This window comes from Mobula birostris, chromosome 2 (genome assembly GCF_030028105.1).
Source record: "Mobula birostris isolate sMobBir1 chromosome 2, sMobBir1.hap1, whole genome shotgun sequence".
In the NCBI taxonomy this organism is placed as follows: Eukaryota; Metazoa; Chordata; class Chondrichthyes; order Myliobatiformes; family Myliobatidae; genus Mobula; species Mobula birostris.
The window spans coordinates 23,481,717-23,507,891 of record NC_092371.1 but is presented as its reverse complement, the minus strand read 5'-3'; the positions used below and the strand labels follow the sequence as shown (position 1 = coordinate 23,507,891).

At 43.3% G+C, this 26,175-nt stretch overlaps 1 protein-coding gene across 7 annotated transcripts in view; it reads left to right on the top strand.

Annotated features, from left to right (window-relative positions):
• The window catches only part of LOC140185265 (engulfment and cell motility protein 2), a 228,658-nt gene that overhangs the window by 54,519 nt on the left and 147,964 nt on the right, over window positions 1-26,175 (top strand). Inside the window, exon 2 of one of the 7 annotated variants that reach the window (XM_072238687.1) lies at window positions 2,284-2,526. The exons of the other annotated variants lie outside the window; for them this stretch is intronic. The gene's annotated coding sequence lies outside the window, so the exon portion shown is untranslated. The remainder of the gene's footprint in view (window positions 1-2,283; window positions 2,527-26,175) is intronic. 7 annotated transcript variants of the gene reach the window in all.

Below are 26,175 nucleotides of genomic sequence, written 5' to 3'. Positions count from 1 at the left end.
AGCAATCTTGAGGTCTTCCAGAGACGTTCGATTGGGTTAAGGTCAGGTCTCTGACTGGGCCACTCAAGGACATCAATTTTCTTCATTTGAAGCCACTCCATGATTGCTCTGGCAGTGTGCTTTAGGTCATTGTCCTGCTGAAAGATGAACTTCCTCCACGGTTTAAGCTTTCTGGCAAAGGCTAGCAAGTTTTTTATGTAGGATCTCTCTGTATTTAGCAGCATTCATCTTCCTGTCAATTCTGAACAGATTTCCAGTCCCTGTTGCTGTAGGGATGGTGTAACCTAGCTGATGTGCAGTATTAAGTTTACGTCATATGTAACGCTAGTGTTGAGGCCAAAAAAGTTCCACTTTTGTCTCATCCAACCACAAGACCATCTTCCACATCTTTAGAGTATCTTCTAAATAATGCTCGGCAAAGCCTTCAGAGTCAAGGATATGCTTTTTTTTTGTTTAAAGCCAGGGCTACTTCCTTGCCACTCTTCCATAAATACCCTTTATATGCAAGGCCTTAGAAACTATGAAGCAATGAACATCATCTCCAGTTGCAACAATGGACTTCTGCAGCCCACTCAGAGTGACTGCTGGCATCACAGTAACCTCTCTTCAATGTGCCATTCTTCCTCAGTGACTAAGTTTATGGGGGCAGCCTGACCTAACTAGTATGGCTGCGGTTTCATATATTTTCCTTTTTTTTTCACGATCGACTGGACTGAGCTCCAAGGTACGTACCATGCCTTCAAGATGGTCTTGTACCCTTGCCCAGATTTGTGCTTCTCAGTTATTTCCCTGACTTGCCTTGAATGCTCATTCATCTTCATTTTGGTTTGGTCTGTTGGAAATCTACCATACTGTTGGGCCTTATAGACAGAAGGGGTATTTATTCTTATGAATTTATTGAAAACGAGTGATCCTCTAATTACCTGCATCAACAAATTGGGTGAGTTGGTAAGGTAATAGAGAATATTGCACTCCCTGAAAGTTAGCATAGTAACTTTCCTCAGTTAGAGTATAAATACTTTCAGCCTCATAATTTTGGTTTTTAGTTTGTAGCAAGGTCTTAACAGGTTTTGGAATTTTTCAGTTTGACATGCTGCACAAAGTTTTGTAGATTAACTCAAAAATCCCACTTCATTATATTTTAAGTCTAGAAAATGAGACATTAAAATGTGAACATAGTTGTGGGGGCTGAATATTTTTTCAAGGTGCTATATATTCAAAGGTGATTATAGATGGATTTTGGGTGGCACAGTGCTGCTGAAGTTGAACTACTGCCACACAGTTCCAGTGACCCACGTTCAGTCCTAATTGTGTGGAGTTTGAACATCTTTGTGACCATGGTGCTCTGGTTTCTTCTGCACTGCAAGTATGTACTTATTTATAGGATATTATTTGACGTAAATTAGCTATGAATGAGGGAGGAGTTAATGAGTGAATGGGAAGGAATGCATTGTCGGGGGAAGATGGGAATATTTTGAGAGCTGGCATGGATTTGATGGGCCAAATGGTTTCCTGTCTCATTTCAAGGTATAAAATGTATTATCATATTTTAATAAAGAAGGGAATCAAGGGTATTAGATTAACTAACATTGAAAATAGGCTCTGTAAAGCAAGCTCAAGGCACTATATAGCCTATTCCTGTTCATATCTTATGTGTTTTTGTGGCCATCTATGTCCCAAAGTCTGGAATTCTGTCTCTACATTGGGATAATGTTGCAAAATGGAGTTGTGTCATTCTAAAACCAAAGGACTGAATGGCTTAGTTCTCTGTGTTTTTGTTAACCTGCACCACTCTCCTTTCATCTCCAGCAAGTCAAGCTTTAAATCATTGTTAATGTTCTGTTTGACTTGATGTTAATCTCTTTATATATCCCTCAAAGGCCTAGAGCAAGATTTGCCATGAGATATGGCTACTCTGCCCTGGATTCATCTCCCTTTACCACACGTCTGCCGAAATGGCTGCGTCTCCTACACTACCCCATTTAGGGCCTGGCTAACTTAGCTGCCTTCGCCATGTGCTGACTTGGCAGTCAGTCCTGTCCTCCTCTGCCAAAGAAAAGGTGAGAAAGGACATGGTCTTGAAGATGAGTAGCTGCATTTTGTTAACTACTTCCCCATACAGTTTCTGCTAAGGATGTGGTTTGGGTGGGAATTAAAGCTGCCACACACTATAATGTGTTAGTTTGTTGCATATATCCTGTGCAGCAGAACAGTAAATAATGAGGTTAAAAATATCAGCTTTCTAATACCAAAACAACATTTGCTTCCCTGGCTCATCTACAGACTCTGGTAACACACATCAAAGTTGCTGGTGAACGCAGCAGGCCAGGCAGCATCTGTAGGAAGAGGTGCAGTCGACGTTTCAGGCCGAGGCCCTTCGTCAAGACTCTGGTGGAGGTTTTGCCAAATCTTGTTGGTGGCTGCAGGCATCCCAAGAGTAGATACTTTTTTTTCTCTGGCTACAGAAAGAAGCTGGTGTGTGGAAGCCATGGATTTTCATTAGGAAGTTGCATCAACAACATGTCTGTAAGTGAAGCATGGTTTTGACCTTTTACTGAGGTAATTCTTTGCCATAGTCATAGTCATACTTTATTGATCCCGAGGGAAATTGGGTTTCGTTACAGTTGCACCAACCAAGAATAGAGTATAAATATAGCAATATAAAACATAAATAATTAAATAATAATATGTAAATTATGCCAGGAAATAAGTCCAGGACCAGCCTATTGGCTCAGAGTGTCTGACCCTCCAAGGGAGGAGTTGTAAAGTTTGATGGCCACAGACAGGAATGACTTCCTATGACCCTCTGCGTTGCATCTCAGTGGAATGAGTCTCTGGCTGAATGTACTCCTGTGCCCACCCAGTACATTATGTAGTGGATGGGAGACATTGACCAAGATGGCATGCAACTTGGACAGCATCCTCTTTTCAGACACCACCGTCAGAGAGTCCAGTTCCCTCCCCACAACATCACTGGTCTTACGAATGAGTTTGTTGATTCTGTTGGTGTCTGCTGCCCCAGCACACAACAAGCAAACATGATAACACTGGCCATCATAGACAGTTCCCCTCAACAGTCTAATTGCATATAGCTTGTTGTTCTGGTTGATTCTGGTGATTTTTAGGCAATGATATGAAAGGGTTGCTTCTCAATGGGAGATGACAATGTGCTGGGTAATGCCCAACTAATGGATGCTAATCACTTGACCCTTATGCATACCTGTTGTCGTCACCAGATATTTCTGTCCTGTTGCCAGAGATGCTTCTGCCAAATGGAATCTGTACAAACAAAACAGGATTGGTGTCCAAGCAGCCTCTTTGCTTACAGATTTTTGCATGTATCATTTAAGATAGTGCCAACATTCTTTCTTTGACAAGATTCAAGGTACATTTATTATCAAAATATGAATCATACAGCCTTGAGATTTGTCCGCTTACAGGCAGCCACAAAGCAAGAAACCTGAAAGAACCCAATTTTTAAAAAAAAAGACCAACTCCAAGTGCACGGAGGAAGAAAAAACATGAATCATGCTTATAAGCCTCTTCAGGTGTGCCCAGTCACAGGGAAAACAAAGTGTGGTGAAGCAAGTCACCTTCCCACCTGGAATCTGCAAGGTTTATCAGAGTGGTGATAGAGTTATCAGCACGGAAAACAGGCCTTTTAGCCCAACTTGTCCATACCGATGAGTGGCGGGGTAGAGATGCGTCTCCACTAGAGGAGGTGTAAAGGCACTTCCTTCCCTCCGCTAGCCCTCAGGTCACCTTTGGGCAAGGTGTAGCACCTGCTCAGTGTCACATGAAACCATGGGAGCCAGGTGGTGGACGGTTGTATGAACAGCTGGTGGATATCACAAGTCCTGGTTATGCAACCACTGACAACCACTCTGAAGAGTACTGATGACGGCTGGGGTCACCTGTCTTGTAAACACACTGCCCAGAAGAAGGCAATGGCAAATCACTTCAGAAAAAATTTGCCACGAACAATCCTGGTCATGAGACCATGATCACCTACATCATATGACACAATACATAATGGTGAGGGTGTCGTGCTGATCAAAATTGTCTAATTGAGCTAGTCCCATTTGCTTGATACATGCCCATATCCCTATAAACTTTCCTATCCATGTATCAGTTTGAATGCCTTTTAAATGTTATAATTGTATCTGAATGTACTACTTCCTATGGCAGCTTACTCCATATGTTACACCACCTGAGTGGTAAAAGTCCTTCTTGGGACCCTTTTAAATCTTTCCCCTCTCATTTTAAATTTGTTCCCTCTAGTTTTAGGCTCCTTTACCCTGGGGAAATCACTGTGGCTATTCACCTTTGCCCCTCATGATTTTGTAAATCTCTGTAAAAGTCATCTCTCAGCCTCCTATGCTACAGGACCCTACCATTTACTGTGCAGCTCCTGTCCCAGTTTGTCTCGCCAAAATGCAACACCTCACATTTATCTGAATTAAACTCCATTTGCTATTCCTCAGCTCACTAGACCTGTTGTAATCTTAGATGGCCTTCCTCACTGTCCACTGTACCATCAATTGCGGTGTCATTTGCAAACTTTCTAACTGTGCTACCCATGTTCTTAAGCAATATAGAGTGGTATTGATTCAACTTTGATATCTTGTCTGTATTTTTTGTAACTGAGCAGATGGACTAATCCACTAATCAGATGTTATTACTACTGTTTGACTAACTAGCATCCTTGGATGATATTTGAGTATGGCGTCGGTCCTGGTTTGAAACATTAATGTTTTGCTAAGACTGAGTTTGTGGCTTTTGTTTAGATTGTAATCCGGTGTCTCACTCTGAGCTCTCTGACCTCAAGGTTCTTCTGTCTGGTAATGCCGAGATCATGGGCAAAGATGAAGCCATCAAATTGTACAGCACAGCAATGCATTCCTGCTATCAACTATTATTTTGTTTAATTCTATTCTCTCCTCTTTAAACCTGTGCTCTTTTGGCTTTGATACCAATACCATTGAGTTTTGTCAATTAAGTATTAATTGGCTTTATAATTACTCATGTTAATTATAACAATGTATTCCCAATAACTTTGTACTACTATTATGTCACGTTTATATTTTATGAAACTAATAAAAAGATTGAAAAAGAAAGAGGAAAAAGATTCTTGTGGGTATTCAAGACTCTTGTATTTATATATACCTCTAATCAGTGCACCCCTTCCTGCAGCGAAAACAAGCCCAGCCGTCCAACCTCTCCCCTCATCTGAAGTCCTCCAATTCAAGTAACGTCATATTGAATCTTCTTTGCACACCGTATCTTCCCTGTAGCGTGGTGACCAGAAATGCAGGCAATACTTCTCATACAGTCTAGCCATTATTTTGTAAAGTTGCAACATGATGTCCCAACTTGTATTCTCTGTCTTGATCCATGAAGGAATGCATGCCGTAAGCTTTCTTCACTACCCTGTGGACCTATGTACCAATTCTGGAGAACTAGGGACTTGATCCCAAAGTTCCCTCTGTTCATCAGCATTCCTTTACCCTACTGTTTACTGAATATGTTATACTTGACTTCCCAAAATGCATCATTTTGCACATCCCAGGGTTCAACTGTGCCAGCACTCTTTCCAACTTTCCATTTGATCTGTATCCTGCTGTAGTCATGGACACAAGACCATAACACAAGAGCAGAATTAGGCCATTTGACCCATCGAGTCTGCTCCACCATTCAAACATTTCACTGCCTCAGCCCCACTCCCTAGATTTCTCCCTTTGATGCCTTGGCCTGTCAAGAACCTATCAATCTCTGCCCTAAATATACCCAATGACATGGCCTCCACAGCTGCCCGTGGTAACAAATTCCACAAAGTCACCACCCTCTGGCTAAATAAATTTCTCTGCATCTCTGTTTTAAATGGATGCCCCTCTACCTGAGGCTGTGCCCTCTTGTCCTAGACTCCCCCACCATGGCAAGCATCCTTTCCACATCTACTCTGTCGAGGCATTTCAACATTCAAAAGATTTCAGTGAGATCCCCCCCTCATCCTCCTGAATTCCAGCGAGTACAGGCCCAGAGCCATCAAATGTTCTTCATACGATAACTTTTTCATTCCTGGAATCATCCTTGTGAATCTCCTCTGAACCTTCTCCAATGCCAACACATCCTTTCTTAGATAAGGAGCCAAAACTGTTCACAATTCTCAAGGTGAGGCCTCACCAGTGCCTTATAAAGCCTTAGTGTCAGATCCCTGCTCTTTTATTCTAGACTTTATGAAATTAATGCTAACATTGCATTTGCCTTCCTCACCATGGACTCTACCTGCAAGTTAACCTTTACAGTGTTCTGCACAAGGACTTCCAAGTCCCTTTGAGTTGCAGATTTTTAGATTTTCTCTCCATTTAGAAAGTAGTCTACACACTTACTTCTTCTACCAAAGAGCATGACCATGCATTTTCCAACATCATATTCCATTTGCCACTTTCTTACCCATTCTCCTAATCTGTGCAAGTTCTTCTGCAGCCTTCCTGGCCTTCCTGTTTTCCCCAATACTGTCTACCCCTCCACTAGTCTTTGTATCATCTGTAAACCTGGCAACAAAGCCACCAATTCCATCAGCCAAATCATTTGTATACAGCATAAAAAGAAGTGGTCCCAACACCGACCCCTGCGGGACATCCCTAGTCATTCACAGCTAACTGGCAGAAAAGGATCCTTTTATTCCCACTTGCTGGCCCCTATCAATCAGCCAATGCTCTAACCATGCCAGTAACTTTCCTGTAATACCATGGGCTCTTAACTTGGTAAGCAGCCTCATGTGGCACCTTGTCAAAGGCCTTCTGAAAGGCCAAATATACAACATCTACTACATCCCCTTTATCTATCCTACTTGTAATCTCCTCAAAGAAGTCCAACAAGTTCAGCAGGCAAGATTGTCCCTTAAGGAAACCATACTGACTTTGTCCCATCTTGTCCTGTGTCACCAAGTACAGTACTCCATAACCCCATCCTTAACAATTGACTCCAACATCTTCCCGACCACTGAGGTCAGGCTAACTGGTGTACAATTTCCTTCCTGCTGCTTCCCTCCTTTCTTAAAGAGTGGAGTGACATTTACAATTTTCCAGTCCTCCCAGAGTCCAATGATTTTTGAAATATCATTACTAATGCCTGCACAATCTCTACCGCTACCTCCTTCAGAACCCTAGGGTGCAGTTCATCTGGCCTGGGTGACATATGTACCTTTTATGTCTTTCAGCTTTTTGAGCAACTTCTCCCTTGTAATAGTAACTGCACTCCTTTCTGTTCCCTCACACCCGTCAACATCTGGCACACTGTTAGTGCCTTCTGCAGTGAAGACTAATGCAAAATACTCATTTAGTTCATCTGCCATCTCCTTGTCCTCCATTATTATTTCTGCTGCCTCATTTTCTAGCGGTCCTATTTCCACTCTCGTTTCTGTAATATTTTTTACGTACTTAAAGGGATTTTCTATCCACCTTGATATTGCTTGCTAGTTTGCTTTCATATTTCATCTTTTCCCCACTAGTGATTCTTTTAGTTGCTCTCTGTAGGTTTCTAAAAGTTTCTCAATCCTCTGTCGTCCCGCTATTTTTTTACTTTGTTGTATTCCCTCTCTTTTGTTTTTACATTAGCTTTGACTTCTCTTGTCAGCCATGGTTATACAAGTTTGCCATTTGAGTATTTCTTTGTTTTCAGAATGCATCTATCCTGCACCTTCCTTATTTTTCCCAGAAGCTCTCACCATTGCTGCTCTGCTGTTATCCCTGCCAGCATCTCCTTCCAATTTACTTTGACTAACTCCTCTCTCATACCACTGTAATTTCCTTAACGCCACTGAAACACTGCTATGTCAGACTTCATTTTCCCCCTAATCGCCTCAGGTTCATTACATAACACCCAATCCAGTATAGCTGATCCCTTAGTCAGCTCAACGATAAACTGCTCTAAAAAGCCATCTCGTAGGCATTCAACAAATTCACTGTCTTGAAATCCATTAACAACCTCATTTTCCCAAACTGCCTGCATGTTGAAATCTCCCATGAGTACCGTAACATTGCCCTTTTGACATGCCTTTTCTATTTCCTGTGTAATCTGTAGTCCAAATCCCTGCTACTGTTGGGAGGCCTGTATATAACTGCCATCGGGGTCCTTTTACCCTTGCAGTTTCTTAACTCAACCCACAAAGATTCAACATCTTCCGATCCTGTGTCACATCTTTCCAATGATTTGATGCCATTCTTTACCAGCAGAGCCATGTCACGGCTGCCTGCCTTCCTATCCCATCGAAACAAAGTGTAACTTGAACTTCGGGAGGAGGAGAAGATGGTGGCGCAACGCAGTGTGCGCGAACTCTCCGGTGATAAATATCTGTAATCTGTCAAGTAGGATGCCGTGCACAATTCTGATTTGATGGAGGCAGATGTGAGAGCACGGAGGAACATCTGGTGAAACTTCTGAAATGCCTGCTTCGCTGCCGCTGCTACTGTGTGATCGGAAATTTCCGGAGGGGAAGGCCCTGAATCCACAGCTTTGCCTGTTGCTTGGCGGCCGGGGTCGAAGCGCTCGGCAGAGATGGTGCTCGGTGTCGGAGGGCTGGTCGGAGGCTCGAAGTTTTCGGACAGACTCAGAGTCGGACTGTGGTCGGGTGCTTCCAGGATGCTGCATCGGCAAGTTTGTGGCGCTGGAAGCTTACGGCAGGGAGCGTTTCTTCCTTCTACCATCTGCGTGAGATGTTGGGGCTATCGGGACTTTGAGACTTTTTTTTACCGTGCCCATGGTCTGCTCTTATCAAATTACGGTATTGCTTTGCACTGTTGTAACTATATGTTATAATTGCATGGTTTTTGTCAGTTTTGGTCTTGGTCTGTCCTGTGTTTCTGTGATATCATACCGGAGGAACATTGTACCATTTTTTAATGCATGCATTCCTAAATGAAAATAAATGAGGACTGGGTGTCCTCATAATCTTAAAAAAAACCTTGGATGCTAAGCGCCCAACTACAACTATCCTTCAGCCATGATTCAGTGATGGCCACGACATCATAACCTGACAATCCGTAAGAGTGCAAGATCATCCACCTTATTTTTTATACTTCATACATTGAGATGTAACGCTTTGAGTACTGTATTTACTACCCTTTTTGATTCTGCATCCCTAATGCACTGATACTCACCCTGCCGGCTGCAATTTTGTCCTATCATCTGCCTGCCCTTTCTGACAGTCTGACTGCATGCTGTCTTTACTTTTTGAACCATCCGTCCTATCCTGAGTCTGGTTCCCACCCCCACCGGACTGTTACAGTTCTACAAAGGTGCTGTACTTTTCCGGGAGATTTTGAATGATCTGGCGGGTCCAGGTCATCGATCTCGTGGTTAGGAGTAGCACTGAGCTGTGTCGTTGATGTGCAGAATGAGATTTCGTAGCTGGCCTGTGCAGGATCAACCAAGACTGAAACCATATTTGATCCTGTATGAATTTATGATTTACACATGGTGACATTTGCTGCAGCTTATGATGTAATCTTTACAATTCGATGTTATTTATTACTATTTATTTATATTTGCACATGCAGTTTTTTGCTCATTGATCCTGTTTCCAGTTGCTGTTCTATAGATTTGTTAAGTATGCCCGCAGAAAAAGAATCTCAAGGTTGTATATGGTGACATGTATGTACTCTGATAATACATTTTACCTTGAACTTTGAACTTCTGAGGAGGAATAATCTGTAGTAAGATGAAACATTTTGCTCTGAGCATGTGAAACATACTGGACTCAGTTTTATTTTTTATGCAGGAAAATTGATGAATTACAGAAAAAAGGCGTAACATATCCCTTGGTAGAGTCATTCAGCTCTTGTGTTTAGACCTGATAGCTGACTATTGTGCTTTATTTTTCTTGTAGCCCCCAGATTATCTGCTGTTACCTGCTTGATTGTTGTTCTTGGTCGGATATTGCACCTCCCCTTTTCCTCTGCTGTGCATCAGGATTTCTCCCAGTTTAAATGGTGGATTCTGAGGACAAATCAGTTGGTTCTGGTTATGGTTCAGATGTTGAACTTGGCGTGGCTGGGATATACACTGTGCATTCGCTCCTTGGAATGGAATCCCTCACGTGAGTGGGATGTTGCCTTGAATTGATCCCTTCACTGCTAATACAAGCACCACTCAGTCAGCTCTCTTCTTTAGGCTGGAGCTGGGAAGCTGGAGGCGTGAACTGCTATGGTGGGCGCCATCTTGGTACTGAGAGAGATGTGGGCTCTTGCACAGGCAGCTTGCACATTTGTCCGATTTCACTGCTCTTGAACTTGATGTCAGGATGCCTCATGGCCCACATCAGCTGGTTTGCAACATTCCTTGTTGAGTGTCAAGTTCCACTGTGTGTACCAACTGTTCTATTAAGGCATTGTTATTATTTTCATATCCCCATGCTTTGTCATGGGAATTGATGTGACTAGACACAAAACTCTGCTTGCGTGTGCTCCTGTCTGGTCATTTTTATTCTCTGCAGAGATCTGGATGGTAGATTATGGGCAGTTTATGTCTTTTTAAGGTCAGCTGTGGTTTTAATGCTCTCCTCATTTCTGCTGTTCACTCTCTGAGCTTGAGTAGATTTTTGCTACCCTAACCTGTAATATGCCTATCTTCAGCAACAAGTACTTTCCTTTCCCCAGGCTGGGGATCACGCGATCCTTTTGAAGATTTGCTATCGGCACCGTGCTCCTGTGGTGTTACCTGCATTACTTTCACCCAGGTAATTTCCTCGACGTTAAATGAAAGAATCAGTGGCAACAACTCTGCAAACTGCCTGCGTTTCTGACCCTGGCCCGGTCTGGGCTGGACATGGCTATAAAGATTTGCTCAGTGAAATGCCATCCCCACAGTCTGTGAGTTTGAGAGAGGCAGGTGCATGTCACTGCGAGCTCTTGGTCTGGTTGCATTGCTTTTCTGACAGGAAGCTGAGATTTATGCTGTTAATCATCTGAAAGAGGAAGATCAGCAGTGCGCTGAAAGCCGATGACAAAAATACTGGATCAAAGCACATCTGCAGTGCAGGGCATCTGTTGGATAATGGAAGTAATTCTTCTGAATGTCCTACCTCGATCACTTTCCCCTTAGCCACTGTTAGCTAAATAATCACAAAGGAAAAGTTGAGTGAAGCCACATTTTTCCCACCTCTGGCACTTAGCGTTTGTCAGCCTTCTATTCAATGAACGCAGTTTTGAAGCGATACCGAGACAAGAGAGATTCTGAGGTTCTAGCCATGGCTGAATAGGACTAGTCTCGGGGTCAGGTTGTCTCTGTCTCACCAAATGTGCATCAGTGCAGGGAGATGGACTGAGCAATGGCAAATGAATGACAATTTACTTAACTGTAAGGTGATGCATTATGGACAGTCAAATCAAGGTAGAACTTGTCCAGTGAATAGCAGAGCGCTGACGGCTGTCGTGGAACAGAGGGGCCTGGGAGTATAACTGAAAGCGGCAGGCAAGATGGTAAAGGTGTTCAGCATGCTAGCCTTTATTAGTCAGGGCAATAAGTTTAGCAGGAGGGACATTACACTCACTGTCACTTTACTAGGTATACTTGTACGCCTGCTCATTAATGTAAATACCTAATCAGCCTGTCACGTGGCAGCACCTCAATGCATAAAAACATGCAGACATGGCCAAAAGGTTCAGTTGTTGTTCAGACCAAACATCAAAATGGGAAAGAAATGTGATCCAAGTGACTTTGACCTTTGGAATGATTTTTGGTGCCAGACAGGGTGGTCGGAGTAACTCAAACTGCTGATCTCCTGGGATTTTAAGGCACAACAGTCTGTCGAGCTTACAGAGGATGGTGTGAAAAACAAAAATAATCCAGTGAGCGGCAGTTCGGTGGGCAAAAATGCCTTGTTTTTGAGAGAGGTCAGAGGAGAATGGCCAGACTGGTTCAAGCTGACAGGAAGGTGACAGTGACTCAGATAACCACACGTTACAACCGTATTGTGTAGAAGAACATCTCTGAATGCACAGCATATCAAACCTTACAGCAGCAGAAGACCACAAACACAGAGAAATACACCGTGGCCATTTTATTGGCTGCCTCCCATACCTAATCAAGTGGCCATTGAGTGTAGGCTGCATTTATGCAAGTCGCTGGTAAGGCAGCACAGAGTATTGTGTACAGTTTTGGTCATCTTTGTAGGAAAGGCTGGAGAGGGTGCAGGAGGGATTTATGAGGATGCTGCCTGAATTACAAGGCATGAGTTGTAGGGAGAGATCAGCCCCACTGGATCTTTATTTCTTGGAGCAGAGATGAATGAGAAGTGACTGCAGAAAAATTAGTAATTTTATGAGGGGTGTGGATAAGGTGGACCATCCAGTCTTTTCTCCAGGCTCGGGGAGCCCAAAACTACAGGGTATAGGTACCCTAGAGCAGGGATTGCCAGCCTTGTTCTTTTTTTAATGCCGTGGACTCCTACCTTTAACTGAGGCGTCAGTGGACCTCAGGTTGGGAATCTTGCCCTAGAGGGTATATAAGATTAGACAGGAGATGTTTAAGAGTCCTTGAGAGGTAACTATTTTACCCAAGGGGTAACGAGTACCTGAAATGAGCGGGCATCTAGGACTAACCAGGAGGATGCTGTGGTCAGGTTGGAACAGTTGGGCCAAAAGGCTTGCTTCCATGCTCAGTTACTCTGACCCGATATGAATATAGCAAAGCAAGTTCTAGTGCGTGACAGTGATGACCAGGTGGTTCCCTTGCCCATTTTGAACTGATGGTGAATGGACCTGGTTCAGTATCGTTGAGCAGGCCAGTAGTGCATAATAACATTACAGAAGACGTTTTCTATCATGGCTGATGATTGAGAGTGGACAGAATGAAAATTAGCTGGATAGGATTTGTCCTACTTTCTGTGGGTAGGATGTAGCTAGGCAACTTCACATGTTGTCATGTGGGTGTCTGTGTTGGGACCATTTGAAAACTGCTTGGGTAGTTTTGGTACGTAACTGCAGCAGGGGTGTTTACTGGTTTCATCGTCTTGACTGTGATCAGAACTCTTGGGTGTTTCTTTATATTGCATGGCATGAATTGCCTGAAAGTCTGGCTTCTGTGCAGGGACCTTGGGAGAAAGCTGAGATGATCCGCTCTGCATTTCTGCGTGAAAGTGGCTGCCAATTCTGCAGTCTTGTCAGAGTGTCAAACAACACAAAAATGGGTCCTTCAGCCCATTTTGTCCATGTAGACAATTAGACACTCGTCTATACTGATCTCTTTTACCAGCTCTGTGTCTGTGGCCTTCTATGTGTTGGCATCTTAAATGCTGGGAGATTGCCTGCCTCCACCACATTCCCGACAGCACATTCAGGTTATAGCTTCTCTAAGGGTGAAAATAAAACGTTCTTCAGATCCCCTGTAAACCCCTTATGCAAAGTGTGTCCTGTAGTTTCAGATGTCTCTATTAGAGACATGATAGGAAACTTTTCTCCATATCTACGTCCTTAAATATTATATACATCTATCACGTCTCTCTTCCCCCACACTCTCCCGCCCGTCCACCAGCTTCCGCTGTTCCAGGGAATCATATCCAACCCAGCTAGTCTCTCATCATTACACTCCATCCCAGGCAAGTTCTTAATGAACCTTCTTTGCATCCTCTCCAGTGCAATCAAATCCTTCCAGTGGTGTGGTCTAGTCAATGCTTTCTACAGTTGCACCTTGTTCTCATACTCTGTGTCCCAGATGTAATGAAGGCAGGTATCCCATATCTTCTTCACCACCTGTGCTGCGCCTTTGAGGATCCTTGTCCTGAGGGAATAATTGATTGAGGCGCATAAAATTGAGGAAATAGGAAGGAGCTATTTTCCTTGGCTGAGGAATCAAAAACCAAGGGAATTGATTTAAAGTGAGGGGAGACCTGGAAAATAGTTTCTGGGGTTTACTGTCTGAAGGAGTGGTGGGCACAGAAACTCTTCTCACATTAAACCTGAGACCCCCCTCGTATGGTCTACTCTTTTTTAAGGAAACTGATTTCATGAATATGTATCAGCACTCGCGCTCTATGATGTTTTAATGCTTCACTGAGGATGTCATCTGCTTCAAAGGTCTTGCTGTTTCACCCTTACTGAAAAGACTTGTCAGTCCCGTGTGGGTCCGTGATTATGCCTAGATTGCAATCTGGAGGCAAATAAAGTAGCAGCAAAGTCATGTTCCAATGAGAGGTTCTTTGAAGTCCTCCTTCCAGCAGGTGTTGACTGCTTGTTTGTTCTTTATCTCCATCCTTGGCTTTCAATGGGTTGGTATCCATGTATGGTTTGGTTGTTGATAAGTTGTTGGACCTTATTTGCTCTCTGCACCCACTGTATATTCTTCATTAATGCTCATCAGAATCAGATTTATTATCACCGGCATGTGTCTTGAAATTTGTTAACTTAGCAGCAGCAGTTCAATGTAATACATAATCTAGGCAAAAATAATAAATAAATTATAGTATATGTATATTCAGTAGATGAAAAATTGTGCAAAAACAAAAATAATAAAAGTGAGGTAGTGTTCACTGGTTCAATGTCCATTTGGGAATTGGATGGCAGAGGGGAAGAAGCTGTTCCTGAATCATTGTGTTTGCCTTCAGGCTTCTGTATCTCCTACCTGATGGTAAAAGTGAGAAAAGGGCATGTCCTGGGTGCTGTCTTCCTGAGACACCGCTCCTTGAAGATGTCCTGGGTAATTTGTAGGCTAGTACCCAAGATGGAACTGCCTGAATTTATGACCCTCTGCAGCTTCTTTCAGTCCTGTGCAGTAGCCCCCATCCCCCATACCAGACAGTGGTGCAGCCTGTCAGAATGCTCTCCACGGTACAACTATAGAAGTTTGAGTGTTTTGGTTGACATACCAAATATCTTCAAATTCCTAATGAAATTTAGTCACTGTCTTGTCTTCCTTATAACTGCATCGATATGTTGGGACCAGGTTAGGTCCTCAGACGTCTTGACACCCAAGAACTTGAAACTGCTCACTCTCTCCACTAATGATCCCTCTATGAAGATTGGTATGTGTTCCTTCTTCTTGTCCTTCCTGAAGTCCACAATCAGCTCTTTCATCTTACTGATGTTGAGTGCCAGGTTGTTGCTGCGACACCACTCCACTAGTTGGCATATCTCACTCCTGTACGCTCTGTCATTGCCACCTGAGATTCTACCAACAATGGTTGTATCATCAGCAAATTTATAGATGGTATTTGAGCTATGCCTAGCCACACAGTCATGGGTATAGAGAGAGTAGAGCAGTGGGCTAAGCACACACATCTGAGGTGCACCAGTGTTGATAATCAGCAAGGAGGAGATATTATCACCAAATTGCATAGATTGTGGTCTTCCGGTTTGGAAGTCAAGGAGTCAATTGCAGAGGGTGGTACGAAGGTCCAGGTTCTGTAACTTCTCAATCAGGATTGTGGGAATACTGGTGTTAAATGCTGAGCTATAGTCGATGAACAGTATCCTGACATAGGTGTTCATATGGACCAGGTGGTCTAAGGCTTATTTTGTTCCATATCCGTACTTTGACCTCTAGCTTTATTTTATGTATTTTTTTATATAATTGTTGAATTTTATTTTTTGTTACATGTCACACCAACACACTATAGCCAATTGCTAATATGTGTAAATGTATATGCTAAGTAAGGTTGATCATAGGTCACTGAATAAAGTTGACCCTTCATGTCAGGAGTTTACAATGGGACCATCTTTCAGATACAGGTAGTTCCTTTTGAGCTATGGCAAGCTTTATTCAAGAAAGCTTTGCAGATGTGGTTTATTAGTCCTGAATCTCTTGATCATTCTCCACAAAGCAGCCTTGTTGTTTTCAGGTAGGGAGACCAGTGCTGTTTATGGGGAATTTCAGTGTTAACTCGGCTCAGTGGAAACTACTGATGGTTGGTTGTTTTCAGATTTCTGTGAGATGTTGTCTGAATAGAGATTTTAGTTCCTTGATAATTTTCCTGCAGCACTGTTTTTGTTGTCTCTGTCTTTGGAGTTTGGCTGTTGGGGAGGACAGGCTGGATGTAGGCGGTGATGAATTCAGCAGTTGTTGGCTCCTTCCATAGCATGTTTATAACTGACTTCTGGTCTTTCTCAATGGCAACCTCAGCATGATCAAACTTGAGATCTACTTCGTCCCTGCTGATTTCAAACTTCAGAACCGATCACGTCTTTCACATCCTCTTGTGATGGTATTGGGTTTTCTGACTGTGAGGTTCTAAACTTGTACAAAGACCTTTAGCCCTATCAGATATAAATATCCCCAAGTACTTGCACTAAAGGGAGATTATAATGTTGCTACCCAATCTTCAAATATTAGCTTACTTCCCTGTTTATTTTCAATGGTGAGTTTTAGCTACCAGTACTCACTACTTGAGCGGTGGGTCCCCTCTCGCTACCAAGGAGAACATACTTCCAGCTAGCAAAGTAGATTAAAACGGGCAGGTTTTTTCAGTGACACACATTTAAATCCAAACAACATTCTTAATTTAAAACTCAGGGGATTTCTGTCTTAAACATTTCCAAATTACAAATTATTTCTAAAACTCAAATCATTTCTAAAACACAAAGCATAAAGGACAAAGGCTTAAAAAAACAAAGGATTTCCAAAAAACAGGTACAAATCTCATTAACTAAAAAGACAAGTTGAAGACTAATGAATTGTCTGTCACTAAAACTGAAGCTGGGGGAATGGATTCTAGTTCACCCCATGTTTCTTCCATATTTCTTGATGTTCCTTTTCCTATTCCTAATAAACCCAACTGCTCTGTACATTTATACCCCTTTTCTTCCACTTGGTTGACTTCCCCTGTGTATGATATTTCCTCAGATACCCTTCTAACACAAATGGTCAAAAAGCACCTTGGAGACAAAGATCTCAGCTTAGTATTCACAATTCACAATTAATGCTGTAAAGCTAAATTCCTTGAGCACATTAATAGACAACTGCAACATTAATAGATCAGTTATTGATATGGTAATCATATTATCCATCTGGTCTACAAGCTTCCTTGAACTCAGCTTGTCTGTTTTGAAATAAGCCAAATTAAACAACCCACTGTCTTAGACTACATGTTTGAGCAGTAATAAAACAGTTACAAACTACAGACAACATCTTCAAAGCTGCTTTATAGACGATATTTGTTTTAACTTCAAGCTGATTACTGTTTGCCACTTACATTTTAAGAACTGAAGAGTGACTTCCATTTACAACCAGATATTAAGCAAACTGTTAGTTGGAAGTTTACTTATAACTGTTTGTGATCTTACAATTGGCAGCTGCTGTGTTTAGAAAGCTGAGATTAACAAACAAGCAAGAAGTAAATGTCTATCATACCCTTCCCAGTGGTGCTGCCATGATCTTGAACTCTTAATTTTAATGTTTTATGGTGTCACCTTGCATTCCAATTCAATTTTCACCCCTGTACTTCATACCGATGCTCCCTCTAATTTGTAATAATCAATGTGCACAAAAATCTTGTGCTGTGCAATTTTTCTGCAGTGACAACAACATGTGTGCCCTGAATTTTATATATAGAGGTATTCATTTTAGCAGCTGGCAAAACAACTGTCAATAAGAACTTTGATCTCCTCTGGGTTTGATTGTTTTCACTCTCGTTTATCTGCACTCACAAAACATGCGTAGCAGGCCTGTAGTGGATAATGAAGGATTTGCTCGCTGGGGCTGTTGCACACTGTCCATATGTGATTTGCTTGCAAATGATGCTTTAAAAAGTCAAGTTTCCAAATATCACTCCACTTCTTTCCACTTGTAAACTCAGCAACTTTTGCATCGCACCAACACACGCAGGTAACACCAGTTTTTGCATTGCACGTAAATATTTTTAGTAGTTGCACATTCCTGACCTCATGAGCTTCTGGTGTAACAGTTTCTAGTGTTTCATTAAGCCATTCTACTTTAATTGAACTAGTGGTTCTTTTACACTTCATGCCATTTGCTTCTTTGGAACTTGACATAATGTATCAATAATTTCTCCAGTAAAAACAGTATAAATAAGCCAGTTCTGAAATCTGCAGGCAAATCATGGCAAACTCCACATTGTCAACATCGTCCACATCAGAAACCGGAAAGGGAAATGGGACTGTGCATGATCATGAAATAAACTTAACCTGCCAATGGGATAGAGAGTGAATGCCTTTTGTGTGCAGTTTAAATTCCTTTGTGCACTAGTAGCAAAAGATGTGTGTATGCACACACACCTTAAAGGGAAATTTGCTTCCTACTGTTCCATAGTTTTGTACCCATTCTTGTATTTATTATTATCATGTACATTGTTTACTCTGAGCATCATGTGATCACAGAATTTAATTGCACCCTGGTGCATCTGTCAATACACTGATCTGATCTGAGAGACTATGTCCATGTGCTCAGTATTTTGTCTAGGGAATTCTACTAGAATTGATCTTCTCTGCAAAATGTATTTTACAGTTTGTGGCATTGATGTCACAAGATAAGTAGTTTCCTTCCCATTGTAATTCTGCATTGGATTTGTTCAGGGTAGGAATAGAATTCCTTCTCTGTGGTTTCCAGAGTTGAAACTCAGCAGTAATGGCAGCCAGATACCTGGGTTTAATCTTGATCCTGAGTGAGCTTGTACAGTTTCCTCCCACATCCCAGAGATGTATGGGTTAGTAATTTAATTGGTCATTGTAAATTGTCCCTATTGTAGATGAGTGGAGAATTTGGGTGTGGGGTGGGGTTGGAGGAAGGAGAAGTTGACAAGAATGTGAGGTGAATAAAAAGGAATTAATGGAATGATAACGTAACTGGGAGGTTGCTAGTTAACATGAACGTGGAGGACTGAACGACCTGTTTCTATACTGTATCTCTGACTATGCACTGCAGTTCACCAGCACAACACTTGACCGCCAGAGGATCAAGATCCAGCAGTGAACTCATGGTCTGCCAAGCAGCAGTGGTCCTTGTCACCCTTATTAATAAGAGGCTTGTATGCCCCCCTGAAGCACTGATCTTCCCCCAGGCCAATGCCCTCAAGATCAACACTCTGACTATCTGCCTGAGCCGAGGCACGTGAAACATGTTCTGTTCTGAAATCTGCCATGGCGTGTGATCTCCAGGGAGATTCTTAACTCACTTTTCAGGTGGGGCTGGGGAGAGGGGAGCTGCAACATCAGCACTTAAACATGGGAGTCCCTATTCCGAGAATTCTCCAGTTACAGGTGTTCAGCATCTTGAGACTCAAGGGCACGAGGGAACTGCCCGCCATCTTGTCAGGCAGCACATGTAATAGGGTTCCAGTTCTTGCATGGAATTCAGTCTCACCCTTGCCCCTCACAAACTCAGATTCCACACTAGATGAAGTAGGCCTTGGCTACTAAAGAAGAACAGCATCAAATACGGTCAGCATTTACAGCTAAATCTTTGTGCCCCTTTCTATAAAGGATAGGGGGTTCAATTAATGGTCTTCATAGAAATGTTCTTAAAATATCCAGGTATTGTTTCACACAGACTGTTGTGAGCATTCTGCCGACTAATTTACTGCAAGGCGTATTTTGTACAACAGTGCATCTACAGTTATGCAAATGTAAATTTCTTTGTAAACTTCTGCTCCGGTTGGGTGGGTTCATGGATGGCAGAAGAGGCAAACAGCCTTCTGCACAGGAGGTCCCGCTGGGGTTTAATTCTAATGCCAAGGAGCAGACAGGCCCTTCAATATTTCATCTCAAAGATGGCACATTTATTCAGTTAACACTCATTTAGAATGAAGCTCTTTATCTTTGGTGATAATTCTCTCCAGCGTTCTGGCCAATGTTAATCTCTCAGTTGATGGCTAGCATACATTATCTGATATCATGTTTCTGCTTATGGCTCCATTAATACTCCAGCGCACTGTGGAGTTTCTTGTATTTCAGTGGCAATTGTCCTTCAAACATCATTGCTTAAATGCCAAGTGAAGTACTGAGAACCTTGCATTTAGCTGGTAATTGGATCCTGATCTGTACTTTGCATTCTAAATATCCACATGAAGATACAGGCAGAAACATTCTGCTGAAGGAATTCCGTGGGTCATGCAACATCTATGGGAGGAAATCCACAGAACTGTTGATGTTTTGGGTCACAGTTGTGCTATATTTGACCCGAAATATCAGTAACTCGTTTCCTCGCAGAGATGCTGCTCAACCTGCTGGGTTCCTGCAGCACATTTTGCTGCTCCACGTTCTAGCATCTGCTCTTCCCCTCCTTCCCCGCTCCACCCCCATGACCTGCCCATCACCTTCACCTTCCATCTGGCTCCCCACCCCCTTCCCTTTCTTCCTTTTCTACTGTCCTCTATCAGATTTTCCTTTCTTTGGCCCTTTGCCTCTCCCAGCTTCTCACGTTACTTCCCTTCCGCTCACCTGGATACCCCTATCACGTGCCAATTGGTGCTTGAGCTCATTCCCCCACCCTTCATTCTGACTTCTGCTCCCTTTCTTTCCAGCCCTGATGAAAGGCCCAAAATGTCGACTGTTCACTTTTCTCTGTAGATACTTCCTGACCCGTTGAGTCCTCCAGCATTGTTAAATATTCTTCATTCGCAATAGAGTGGATTCAACTTTGCCTTGCTCTACTTCATCTTTCCTGTTTCAATTCAACTAAATCATATTTCATATTTTAGTCCTGAAATGAACTGGCTGAAAATCAAATAGGAGAGGAGGGAAGGGATGTTCAATTTTTGTTTTTCTAAACACAATCCTGACTTTTCACTGCTGTGACAGAAGTATAACTTTTTGTTGAAGTTTGACATTTAGAGTGCCATGTTCATGTGGCTCAGGTAAATGCTGTGATTCACTTTCCTGTGCTACTGTCATCCTGATGTGATTTCCATGAAATGGTAGTGTTGCCTGTGTATCAGTCCTAGATGATTGCAAGGCAGCTGGGTCAAATAGTCCCAGAGGTGTTTCTTGTTGGGCATTCCCAGGGCTGAAACTGATTGATGTGCTTGCCAGGAAGGTAAGATTACTTTTCTTCACCCTTGACCCTAGCACCCCATCAAAAAAAGTCATCCTCTTTAGTGCATATAAAGGAGAGCGTTTGTTAAATTCCAAGTGTTGGTATTCAAAGAGAACTTGGGTGAGCTTGTACACCAACCACTCAGTGACTAGGAAGACAGGTGGTATGTTGCCCTTTTATAACAAAAGGGTCTTATTATTGCCATTGTATTAGGCCTTGATGAGACTGTAAATGGCATACAGTGTACAGTTTTGGTCTCATTGCATAGGACTTGCTGTATCGCAAGTGCAGCAAAGATTGGCTGGAATGGTTCAAAGGGCCGTGAGAGTTCAAAGTAAATCTATTATCCTGGTACGTATCTGTCACCATGTACAACCCTAAAATTTGATTTCTTGCAGGAATGCTTAGTAAAGGACCATGACAGAATCGATGGAAGACCTCACCCAGCTGGGTGCGCGAGCAACCAATGTGCAAAAGGCAACAAACTGCAAATACAAAAGAGGAAAAAAATAAATAAGCAATAAATATTGAGAACATGAGATGAAGTGTCCTTGAAAGAGAGTCCATAGGTTGTGGAACTGATGGGGCGAGTGAAGTTATCCCCTCTGGTTCAAGAGCTTGATGGTTGAAGGGTAATAACTTCCCGAGCCTTGTAGTGTGGGTCCTGAGGCCGCTGTACCACTTAATTGCCTGAGTGACTGTGAGAAGAGAGCACGACCTGGGTGGAGGGGGTCCCCGATGGTGGATGCTCCTTTCTTGCTACAGTGCTCCAAGTAGATGCCAAAGGTCCATTTTGTCAATGTCAAAGTATGCATGTACAATACAGCTCTGATATTCGTCTTCTCCAGATAGCCATGAAGTACAGAAAAAAAACACCGGTATCATTGAAAGAAAAGACCCCCCCCCCCCCAACACGAAAAGGAAACAAAACACGCAAACCCCAAACTCCCCATCCCCTCTCTCGCACAACAGAAGCTAACAGATCGCCCACACAGAAAATGGTGGCTGGAACGTCAAACCCCAAACCTCCAACCCACTCCCGTCCCTCTCAAAAAAGCAGTGACTTTAAAGTCAAACCCCCTCGCAAAAAAATAGTGACAATAGCATCAAACCCCCGCCCCACCTCCCTTGCAGGAAAGAACACCGACGATAGCATCAAACCCCCAACCCCCTCCTGCATACACAAAAATTAATAGAAAGCCCACACAGGAAAAACCAGCAAGAACATCAGACCCCAAATCCCAACACCTTCCTCTCTCAAAAACTAACACATTGCCCACCCGGAACCCCAACCCGCCAATCGGCAACAAGAAAACAGAAAACTGAAGGGAAAGCAATATAAACTACAGTCCAATAGTCACATAAATCTTAGAATTTCGAAAACATCCTCCCATCAGAATTGAACTCAGCCCTTCTGTGAAGAGTAACCGCTGCACCGCTGACCTGTGGCTCTCTGAAGGCCACCGCCTCATTGAGATGTGCTCAGTGGAGGGGTGTGCTGTGTCAAGAGAGGTTAGATTAGATTATCAGGACACTCAGTCCTCTTTTATTGCCATTTAGTAATGCATGTATTAAGAAATAATACAATGTTCCTCCGGTGTGATATTACAGAAACACAAGACAGACCAAGACTGAAAAACTGACAAAAACCACATAATTATAACATATAGTTATAACAGTGCAAGCAGTACCGTAATTAGATAGAAGAACAGACCATGGGCACGGTAAAAAATGTCTCAGTCTTTTGAAAGTCCCAACATCTCACGCAGACGGTAGAAGGAAGAAAACTCTCCCTGCCATGGGCTTCCAGCGCTGCAAACTTGCCGATGCAGCACCCTGGAAGCACCCGACCACAGTCTGACTCTCAGTCCATCCGAAAACTTCAAGCATCCGACCAGCCTTCCAACACCGAGCACCATCTCTGCCAAGTGCTTCGATGCCAGCAACAGGCAAAGCTGAGGATTTGGGGCCTTCCCCTCCGGAGATTCTCAATCGCACGGTAGCAGCGGCAGCGAACCAGGCATTTCAGAAGTTTCTCCAGATGTTCCTCCGTGCTTCTCGCGTCACGTCAGGTTGAATAGACTGAGACTTTATTGTCTAGAATTTAGGAGCAAAGGAGACCTCAACAAAACTTTAAAAATCTTCATGGACCTGACAGGCCAAATTTCCTCACTCCAAAGGGTGGTGAGTTTTTGCAATTACCTACCATGGTAGTTCAGTCATTAAATTACAGGTTTCCCCCGTCATCCAAAGGTAGAGTGTTCCTATGAAACAGTTTGTAAGCTGGAATGTCGTAAAGAGAAGAAGCAATTACCATTTATTTATGTGGGAAAATTTTGTGAGTATTTGCAGACCCAAAAATAACCTACCAAATCATGCCAAATAACACATAAAACCTAAAATAACAGTAGCATATAGTAAAAGCTGAAATGATATGATAAATACACAGCCTATATAAAGTAGAAATACTTCTCTACAACAATTACCTGCACAGATCTCCGTAGCGAAAATCTCACGCAAGCGCTGTTGGCATAAACGCGCTCTCCAGTAACCTTTAAACTATGAAGCTGCCAAATCTACCAAATAACACATAAAAATACACAGCCTATATAAAGTAGAAATAATGTATGTACAGTGTAGTATCACTTACCGGAATTGGTTCAGCGCCGAGCACACTGATGATGGTGGGTTAGACTGAGTCGTCACAGGTTGGGGTGGTGCAGTGGCCCCCACCCTCCGGGCCACCGACCCAGTACATTGCCACGAAGAACGCAGTGGTAGCCGGGAGGCACACAGCACATCGTTAAGAAAAAAGCCGAAATAAACGTGCTAATTAATTAGGTGCTGCCTGGCATGTAAATGTCAGCGCAGATCAGAGGCGATTGCCAAGTGCATCGCCTCTGATCTGGGCCGACAATTACCTGCTAGGTGGCACCTAATTAATTAGCATGTTTATTTCGGCTTTTTTCTTAAAGATGTGCTATGTGCCTCCTGGCTACTGCTGCGTTCTCCGCGAATCGGTACAGTATCTGTCCGGGGCCCGGGGGTTGAGGTGGTGGGACAAGGGGGTGTCATCTCATCGTCGATCAGGGCAGGCAGCTCATCTTCTATGACTGCCCGCTTCGATGTCGAAGGTCGAGGTTTGTCGTCTGCTGTGGCTGATGTGGAAGGCTTGCTTGACTGCTGAGCCTCGCGCATTTTTCTATCACACAGTTCTTTGTAAGCACTCAAACCATCCTGCAAGTATCCCCTAAACCGACGTACCCTTTCAAAATTAAAGTCGTACTTTATCATTGCAGCGAAAATCTCACGCAGTTGCTTCACTTTCGCTGCTGCATTCGGTTTCGATTGTTATCCTTTCCTCTTCCAATTGCATCAACTCTTCATCTATCAGATCTCGGTCATGGGATGCCAAAACCTCTTCAACATCATCTTCCACAAGCCAAACTCACTTTGTCCTTGCTTCGTTCACCACGATCGAAACGCTTAATTATGTCTAGTTTTACGCTAAGTGTAACACCCTTACGAGCTCTTTCAGGCTTTTCCGACACCTTAGAACTCCTCTTGCTAACGGCTGCTCAATGCAACGTGTTTAAGCAATGCCATTCCGAATCTGGGGGAGAGCGCTGCTCGACGCGTGCGCTGCCTTTTATCGTGCGCTGCCTTTCTTCGTAACAGTGAAAACACCTTCTGAAAGCGAAAACAGGGTACTAATGTAGGTCTTTCGTAACAGTGAGGTTTCGTAAAGCGAACGTTCGAAAAGCAGGGGACACCTGAACTTCAAAGAGATCATTGAAGGGAGTTAAAGGATATCAAGAAAATGATGAAATATGACACTGCAGTGTTTTCCATTATTTGTATGGTTTCGTTCACTCGGAGATTCCCATTGTGCTTACCCGTAAATCTGTTAACCTTGCCCCCCTCACCCCCTTACCTTCTCACCCGTCGGAACACTGAGCACAGAGATTTGAGTCCCTATTCCAGGCTGAGACACCAGTGCAGACCCATGAGAGTGCTGTATTGACGGAACGGCTGCCTTCTTAACGAGACATTAAACTGTGGTCTGCCTGTCCCCTTGGCTGGAATTAAAAGTCGTCAGGGTCCTAAATTGTAGAAGGCTATTGCAATTTTTCCCAAAGGCTAATGTTGTGCCTCAAGTGAATCTTAATGCCAATGATCATTTTTCAGCTTGAGACCTTGTCAATCAGCTTTGGGCTTACAATGTTCTTCAGTGGTCTATCTTGAGGTGAGGAAAAAGTTCTTTAAATGCTTGGACAAGTATTAGCCACCAGGTTTTGTAACTTGCAGTCACAGCTGGACAGCCTGTTTAATAGCCTTTCAAATCTACTGTCTTTAATTCATTGCATCCTTTCTTGCCTCTCGTGCTCTACATTAAGCAGTAACTCCATTGGTTCAAATGGACATTCATCAGTAACTGCAGAGCTTGAAGCTGTGTGAAACAATCCCCAAGTGTCCAGCTGCCTGCTGGTTCTGTGAAATTCTGATGTTAGTCAAACGTTGGTCTCGCATTCCCAAGAGCCTTTTGCCTTATAACTAACCATTCTTGAAATTTCCACTGCTGACTTAGCAATCTTGCGTAAAGTAGAGCTGAATGTGTAAGTCTCTCCCTGCCGGTACATAGCCTCCTCAAAAGCAAGCCTCATGTAGTGCCTCCTCTCTGGCAACACACAGAAACGGAACTCCTTTTGGACCCAGGCTGGACTGCAGAGGCCGTGGAGGAGGTCTGGTCCATGCACACACAGCATGCAAGCCCACCGACGTGTGGACGTATGTGCTCCTGAACCAGATCCTCAGCTATAGGTAAACAGCCCAACTGCCTTGTGGGCAGCCTCGGGAGAGATGAAGGCTATGGGAGGAAACTCAGACAGCAAACCTGGGGTTCCGGAATGCAGCCCCTAAGGTGACTGGACGTCATTGGACGTCCTTCCAGCGGCTCCTGAAGCCAAGCTGGTACCAAACGTATTGCTTCATAAGCTTTCCTTTGGACTACACTGGTGAGGCCGAGAGGGGGATTTTGATGACCAGGCATCTCAGGATCTCCGTACCTTCCACCCAGGCTTGTGGTGATGATCATCATCACCCATTGTCCTTCGGGACAGACGGATGCCAACCAACCAGCCATTCTTGAAGTGAAACAAGTTCAAATGGATGTTTCACCACAGGGATGTCTTT